Consider the following 9,119-nt stretch of genomic DNA (forward strand, 5'->3'; position numbering starts at 1 on the left):
GATGTTTCTGCAAAAAATTGTCTCGGCCGTTATTAATTAGTAATTAATCCTATGACAGGAAAAGGCCTTTATACACTTTTAATGCTTTCGGATCTGATCCTTTTTCAGCATTGTATTGTGTAATTCTTTACTTATGATAATTTTGTTTGTGCAAAATGTTCGAAATAATATATGTTTAAACCAAATTATCTTTGTACGATATGTGTTTGTTGTCAATGGTATTCAAAACGTTGTTATACAGAAAGGTATTGCAACTGTGTAAGCTGGAAAGTCGTATTTTATTAAATTGTCAATGAGACTTAAATCTAAAACATAAAAATATATTCATTTCAGTGTTACTTAAATAATCAAAAACGTCCCTGTGTGGGCTTGAACCACCAACCTTTCGGTTAACAGCCGAACGCGCTAACCGATTGCGCCACAGAGACCTCTTCAAATTTCATAAAGAGAAATGTCAGAAATCTGTTAGATGATGTATAACAAAAATATTTACATTACAGATTAACTCAATATTTCTCTGATGACTATTTTGCTTACAATAATTTAATCTTTATTTCTGTATAAAATTGATATCAATTTGAGCTTTATTTTTCAGGAGGGTAAAAACTTTTTACTTAATTAATTGAAATCTGGTGTTAATATATCATCATGTTTTGGAAACGTTTTAATTTAAAAAAAAAAATAACTGTTTCCCGGGCTTTTAAAACAATTTAGGTGCTATTATTTATAGTAACAGTTTGAATTATTGGTATTTGTTTGCACGGGCAATTGGGAAAGAAGTTTAGACAAGATTAATCAATTTAATAAAATAGAACAGGGAATTTTATACAATTTTAAAAAGACTGTAAAAAATAGAACGTTTTTTTGCATGACGAATGAAGGTGAATATTAGGGTTTGTTTGTGAATTCTATTTAAAGGATCTGATCTATATATATGCTAAGCAAATAATAATCGAGTCTTTATAAAAATGTTTAAAGGAGTAATATATATTCATTTGTTTGTGAATTGGTACACACATATCTGAGTTTTTTTATTTAATCAGGAGATTTCACAAAGAAACGGTGCATACACATGGTTATATCATATCCAAACAAAGACTGTTTTAAATGTTGCGTTACATTTAGTCTATGAATAAATACAGGTGTGTATTACCTATATTTTCATATTACTACAATGTAGTGACATACATGTGCTCTACTTTTTTCGCCACCATTGATATGTATTGAGTATTACAAAGAAAACTGTTTGATATTTAATTGATAAATTGCCATTTATCACACTAACCAATTATTGTATCATAGTTTGGGACCTTTTGTTTAAAAAATGTCAGAGTTAAAACGTATACTATACAAATTTTCACAGTCGGGGAACTGGGTGCAGGATCAGTTACCCGACTCCAGATCAAAGCCCCCTTGATTTGGGGCATTTTTCTGGGGTTACATATTTGACGGGAGAGAAAGGGGGAAACGGCAGAAATACATATTCAGATGCTCGATCATTGGGTTTTCTTTTTCCCGGGGGTTTTCAATTGTACAAAAAAGGGAAAATTTTTTTTATGTTTACTAGATACAAAAAGAAAGAACATCAAAACACTCGGCAATCTGATTTATACTCGGGGCTACGCCCCCTCGTACAAATCAGATAGCCTCGTGTTTCGGTGCTCTTTCTATTACTTACCATTCCGGGTAATTTGTATTGAGTCTGGGACATAAGTTATCTTATGTCCCAGATTGAGTGCATCAGAATAATCGACCATAATGATGTTATATTCTGTGACGACATAAACGGACATGAAAATGGAAATATGAGCAAACACGGGTATTACATGTTATGGAATGTCGCTTTGTATGTCAGGAAATATCGCGTATTGCTTGTAAATAATGTAACATTATATACACACGTTTTGGTATTAACAACTCATAAAGGTTAAATGTCATTTTATTGCGACAATGAAGCGTGGAATAGGCTTTTTGCTTTTCGGCAGCCATACACTAAGAATGTTAACGTATATTATTGATATGTCATTAACGTTTAAATGGTAGTGTAAGTTTGCAAGAGCTTAAACTATTTGTGAAGAACTTAAACCAAGATAATGGTAAGCGACAAAGAATATCGCATGAAACTTTATAACTACAATGCCAACCAAACAAAAACATAAAATGATAACAATTAGCTTAAACACATGTATATTGTAATGACATGATTATGAATTCGACAAACTGTATCCCGTTAGTATTTGATGTAAATGGTTATAATATGGTTACAACCTATCTCCCCAACAAAGGAAAACGCTAGCACCATTGTAAGTTTAAAACGCTCGTACATACATGCATGCATAAATGTATTTTATTGTGAAGTTATTTAAATGCATACACGATGTAAGGCAAGTGGTTTGTGAACAAATCTAATTAATATGATATAAATAGATTGAAATTCTAGTAAAATGATAGTTTGCGAATATAAAACAATACTTTTAAAACTGTGTATGCAGCTTATATATCACCCCCACCGAAAAAGCAAGAACAAAGAACAACATAACAAAAACAACATAGTTTATAGGACAGAACTAAACGATGCATGGTATTCCACGAGAAACATATAATATTACTAGTGATTAATGGCATCGACACACTATGAAGTCTGTAATTTCGAAGAAAATATCCATGAGAGCTATAAAATCTCGCTAAATTATTTAACACACTAAAAACTAAAAATAAGTTATGGCTCTTCTTGTAGGGGTCAATAACAGGGTAAAATATATAATAAAGACCGTACTAAAAGACAGTAAAGAAAACAATCGTTAGATGTAAAAAACTCGAAGTAGAGAATAAAGGTATACATGGAATGTGGAACAACATTCGTATTGCTTTCCGGTGTCATAAATATTCAATATAATCTGGCGGTTGCAGTATTCCTTGCTTGAATACTGTATAATCACACTTATAATATGTTCCCAGCTTTTTAAATTTGTCTTTTGATAGCTTTTATATTGTTGACAGTTTTTTTATATAAATTTTATTCTGAACATTTGTCAATATAAATGATTGGTCAGTCCCCAAAACAAATCAGCATGATGTCACTGTAAGGAACATTTAATCCTATATGTTTTATATATCAATGCAGTAGTTTATGTAGCCTTCTTGTATTACCGTTTACCTTGTCCCAAATAAACAATCTTAGTTAAATGAAAACGTTTCAAAATTATATATGATTTATTAATAAAAAAAATAAAAATTAAACACTTCAGGAAATGATTATCCTAACATAAGCGCTTTATTTTTTTTACTGCAATTGGTCACGTAGTCCCCTATTTTCTTATCGGTAACCTTGTTCTAAATAAAAATCTCTATCTTAACTGAATGAAAAAACATCCCCATGTCACACATGATTTACTAAAATCATCATTAAAGGATGCACTTTATATGATATATTTTCTAGAATGTCTCAACCAAGAATCACGCGATACTAATAAATCAAAATACAATGTATATCTTGATTGGATGAACTGTTTTTGTAAAGCAAAGCGTCTTTAATTTTGAGAACGACATATGTTTTAAGAAGAAATGAAATATTATTGCAACGTTCAACAAAATGATCTCGATTATTCAATGAACTTTAAGAAATAGAAGAGTGTTTGCCTATAATGAATGTTCATTTAACAGATATTGAATGGAAAGTTTTATTGCTAATTGCATATTTTAGATTAGATCACATTGAATATCTTTTTCCCTCAAACATATTAACAATTACGATCTATTAGATGTGTTTTATTTCCTTCAATAATTGTCTGTCATTCTTGAAAGTTTTGTTTCAACTAATTAAAATATCTAACTCAATAAATGTCTGTGATTCTGAAAAGTATTGTTTCAACATTTATGACCTTTTAAAAGTTTTGCAATTGGCCTCATAACTGTAATAAGAGTTTACACTACAGAATAAAACAATTAATTTACAGTTATATTTTGCAAAAAAAGGCATATTTTCAAAGATATTCTATTCTCATTTTTAAAGGCCCATTATGCCTCAGAATCCTTTTTTAATATTTTTTCCACAAAAGCTGGGTTTGTTTGTATCTTATTATAGTTTCCAAAAAAGTTACTAATTTGCCAATGACCTGATCATTTTTTGCTTGTGTAGCTTTTTAACAATAAAAAAATTTATATTACTTTGTTTACTTTTATAATTAATAACCTTATATTCGTCACTTATTTTTTCAGGTGATAAGAAATAACCATGCTCTAAAACAATTATTTAAGCCTAATAAAACTCATGCCTGTAATTTCTAAAGGAAGAAAAACGTATCTGTTTATGAGGCATAATGTGCATTTAAGTAAAATACTTTTATTGCAGAAATTTGATGAAATCTAGGAAACACTGAATATTTCAAAGTTGAATAAAAGAAAGAATGCACAAACTATGTTTCGGAAGTGCATTCCCTATTTCTGATCATTGCAAACTGATTTGGCCCTTTCTTACAACAAACTGCCAGTTTTTATGACACTATGTTTACCTATAGTGTGTTTAGTACCTCGTCTGCATGTACTTAAATTTTTTTTGTGGAGACTGTTAAGCAATTATTAGAATTTAATTTTCAAATATCAAATTTGATAATAATGTATCTTTAAAACATTTAACTAAGGCGCCTACCTATGTTTCTTAAGTATTGCTATGCTGCTTGAATTTTTTTTGTGGAGACTGTTAAGCAATTATTAGAATTTAATTTTCAAATATCAAATTTGATAATAATGTATCTTTAAAACATTAAACTAAAGCGTCTACCTATGTTTCTTAAGTATTGCTATGCTGCTTGAATTAGTGATAATAAGTACATTAATTAATCCCATAGTTAATTCAATCATATTTGGTGGCTTTATGAAATCAATACATGTTTACAGGTTATAGTTTGCAAAAGAAATTTTAGGTTACATAATCATAAACATCGACCTAGCTCGTCTACTTCTTAGCAAGAGTCTTGGAATAGAAAGGCACCTTACCACTATTCATAAAAACACTTTCAAATAAACTACATTTGAAAATAGTTAAACGATTAAAAGCTATGTTGTTCTCTTACAAAAATAAAATTGTGTAAATGCAATCTTTGGGGAAAAAAAACGCGACTCAATACACATTTGTTGTCATCGGAAATTAGTCTATATTAAATGGCGTCAGTACGATTAATTTTTGGAGGCTTTTACAGCCGTAAGTGCGGATATTTACAGAGTATTTATGTCTATTGTAAATTAGTATCAAACGACCAAACACTTTATTACTTGACAAGACGGGACTAAAACATGAGTTTCTTGAATATTCATAAGAAACTGAGGCTCTTTGCAAGTGCGGAATTACTATTTAAGAAATGTACCAGGTAAGTTTTATAATAAGCAATAAGAATTTTATTAATATATATCATACTTATACAATTTGTATAATTCTCATGCTATAATTGAAATTTTGAATTGTATATTAGAGGTTTTAATAGTAGTTTTAATGTATGAATTTTATTATGAAACGTGGATATAAATACACTTAAAGAAATATAATAAAAATAACACTTAGCATACTTTGGGATTTCGATTAAATTCACTTAAGCAACAATTCTATAATTTTCGGTAGCTGTTTTATCAAGTTTTAGATATTTGTATTAAAAATATGTATTAAAACAGCAAAACTCAGTAATTATCACTAGACGTGTTGTATAGCAATCTAAGATATATATACTAAGAAAATTCAGTAAAAGACAATGCCCAAACTTGTTCATGTATGACAATATTGTAATCGACACTACAGCCTAAGATGAATTGCAAGGTTAAGGGAAGAATGTATCCTGAAAAGTCATAAGCTAATAAATATGCATGTTCCTAATTCGAGTCGAATAAGACCGAAATGTTATTAAGTGTATTAAAAATGGCAGCGCCCGTTTGGTCCGCTTTCGACTGCAATCGAGGATACGTTTCAACTTTAGATGAAGTATAAGACGTTCATAATACCTTAATGCTGGATCGTGTTGGGGTTGCGTTCATTGAACGCCGCCTTTCCTTGTTGATCTTGTTTGTCATATTTTAGTTAAAATAACATTTATGTATCAATTTTCATGTAATTTTGTTGTGATTAATGCTTCCGAGGGATCAGATTTTCATAGAATGATAAATCTCTTTAAGAAGAAGTGCAGTGCACAAGAACTTGTACTCTGCACTTCATAATTTTTTAATTATTGCCCTTTGTTAATTTTTTATACTCAATAGGTTTGTCAAGAGCATAACTTGGTCACTATAAGTTTGATTGACCCCAACTTTGGTATGTTAGCTTTTTTCATTGACCTGAAGTGCAGTGCTTAAGAATCAATCACAAAGTCCTCCATTTGATCTGTCATTGTAAACCTTTTCCATGGTATTTTTATTTTGATAATATAACAGTTTCATTAATCATGATGTAACATTGTTACAATCCGTTCAAATGCGACCAAAGTAAAAAGTACATGTACATTGTAAGATCAGTGTTTCAGAAGAAAATGCCAAAGTGACACCTATATTGTTCACCAGGCGAGACATCCGACTAGCGGAGTTCTAGTTTATTTTACAGTATTTAAATATAATTATAGTAGAATATAAGTCTGCAATTCAAATGGCATACCGCCTCCGTGGTCGAGGGGTTACAGTCGATGACTTCTTATCCAGTTACCTCTCTGGCGTGGGTTCGATCCCCGGGAGATGCTTCGGTAGTTTAGCACAGAGGAAGGTAGTCTAGTACTGGTGTAACTCTTCAGGAACGATGGTTAGGAAACTACCCGCCTATATGACTGAAATACTGTTGGGAAAAGGTGTAAAATGAAACAAACAAACAAAAAATTCAAATGGCATGTTTTCGTAACCGTCCACGTTATTTAAATGACCCCAAAATATGATTAACAAGATCAACAAGGAAAGGCGGCGTTCAAAAAGCGCAACCTCTAAACGACCCAGCGGCAAGAAGCCCTGGAGGACCCAAAACAAAAACAGGACAGGGCGCAAGACAGAGCACGGACAGGATAATCACATAAAAGTCAATCTTCTACTGTAGTCACGTGATCAAACGTTTTGGCAGACGACGGTGAATATTTTCACATATCGGAAATTATTAGGTAGTATTGGTTGAATTCCACTATGGCGTCGTCTTCAGGTTTAGATGTCCTGTCACAGTATAAAAACGTTCCTCGCTGAAGACCTTAAGCTAAACAACAGTACATAAATAGCATCGAAATTTTATAAATTATATGAGAAAATTATGTTTTGTTTAAAGACAAATAGAATGAATGCCAACAAAGACTGGAAAATCCATTCTTCTCGTAAATATTCAAGGGCAGTAATTTGATGAAATTTAAGACAAATGTTAGATAGAGTTGTTTATCATGTGACTTAATTTATGCTATAGCAAGTTTTGTAACTGGCCAATTAAGGTTATGGGCAGCACACTAATAATCGGTCATGCCTTTGTAACACTCATAAACGTTTAAAATCATTTTACTGCAATGTTATAGACTAAAATTGTTACTAATGTAGTAGTGTTGAAATGGGAATCTTCTAATGATCGAAATTGCAGAGTTTCAAAGTTATTAATAAAAAACGTTTATTAACCTTTCCATTGTTTACAGTAATCAATGTAACAACTGAATTATAAATTATTTTATATAAAACATTTTTTACAATTCATGTGTGTGTTTAGGGGGTGAGTCCGATTTACTCATCCCTAAATTCAACCGACTTTGTTTCAATTGCTGCAATTGTCAACTTTTGATTTTTGCTTTCATTGCTCCCGGCGAATCTTCTTTAACCATTTATTGTTAGGTAAACCTGCCGACAATTGGTGAAATGATTTAAGATTTCTCATAATTTAACTTAAACAGCCAACATATCCTGTTACATTTTTATAAATGATGTATATCCATTGATACATACACCCATGACAAATATATATATTGGCAAGGATGGTACAATATCCTGGTATGACATTAAAATAATCAGATTTACGAGGACAGTCTATTCACTATCTATATTATGCTCATCATTTACTTGTGAAACTATGATAGAGCAATCATTGATTTGTTTTCTTTGAATATCTTATCAGTTACGAATTATTACTTCTTGGTATAATTTATTGATGGGCCTTTCCGTGCTCTCCTTGTGCCCTGTCCTGTTCTTGTTTGGGGTTCACCTGGGCTCCTTGTTGCTGGGTCGTGTTGGGGTTGCGTTCATTGAACGCCGCCTTTCCTTTTTGATCTTGTTTATCATATTTTGTTTGTAAGATGAATATGTACATTTCATTTGCAGAAATTTACATTGGATTTTCACCATGAAAGAAATTAAAACACGCATTTTATACAACTTCAGTACTTTTATAAAATGCCACTAGTTTTAAAATAAACGAAGTTATTTAATTCATTGTCAGTATCTAGACCGCACGCATTCTGGTGTTAATAATTACACATAATAGAATATGATACATTTTTCTTCAATTAAAACCTCATTAAAACTATTCAAGGACATTCCAAATGCCAGCGTAATTACATATAAACGTGGGAAGCAATTAAAACAACCTGCGTTTATTTCGGAATACTGTTACCATATATAAATTGATGTCCAAAGCTGCTAGCGATAATTGAGAGCCGGAGAAGAGAATTAATTAGAGTACAAGGAAACGTCAGTTTCCTTACGCTTCAAATTCATTTTTATGTTTTCTCATTGTCTACTTTTCGTTTTCGTTTTGCTTTTGAGAATGATTGCAAATAGTAATGTATCACTTAATTGCTTAAAGGCACATTTTGCCTCGCTAACAAATAAAACTTTAATACTTAAGACAGGGTAAACATTAATCTTTATAATGTTTAATAATGGTTAAAGAGAATGTTAGATGTTTGTAACCTGAAGAAAATAGTCATAAATGTGAGAAAAAAGTACATAAAAGTAGCAAAATGAAAACAAAGTAGTATTATGACTTCCATACAAAATCCTAATGCACTATAACTGTACTTATTGCCAAAAAGCAATAGATGAAAACGATGGTTCATGTAATTGGCCAAAGAGTTACTACTTGGATACTATGAAAGAATACCAAAATTTAAAAGCTTTTGGGAAATAAAACTAAA

At 31.0% G+C, this 9,119-nt stretch overlaps 1 non-coding gene across 1 annotated transcript; it reads right to left on the minus strand.

The window, feature by feature from the left end:
- Positions 1-354: 354 nt before the first annotated feature.
- Trnan-guu (transfer RNA asparagine (anticodon GUU)) lies at positions 355-428 on the minus strand. The gene has a single exon. It is a non-coding gene; the product is annotated as a tRNA-Asn (tRNA).
- Between the last annotated feature and the right edge of the window lie 8,691 nt (positions 429-9,119).

Source organism: Ruditapes philippinarum, unplaced genomic scaffold, assembly GCF_026571515.1.
Source record: "Ruditapes philippinarum isolate M1 unplaced genomic scaffold, ASM2657151v2 ctg11550_1_1_1_1, whole genome shotgun sequence".
Taxonomy (NCBI): domain Eukaryota; kingdom Metazoa; phylum Mollusca; class Bivalvia; order Venerida; family Veneridae; genus Ruditapes; species Ruditapes philippinarum.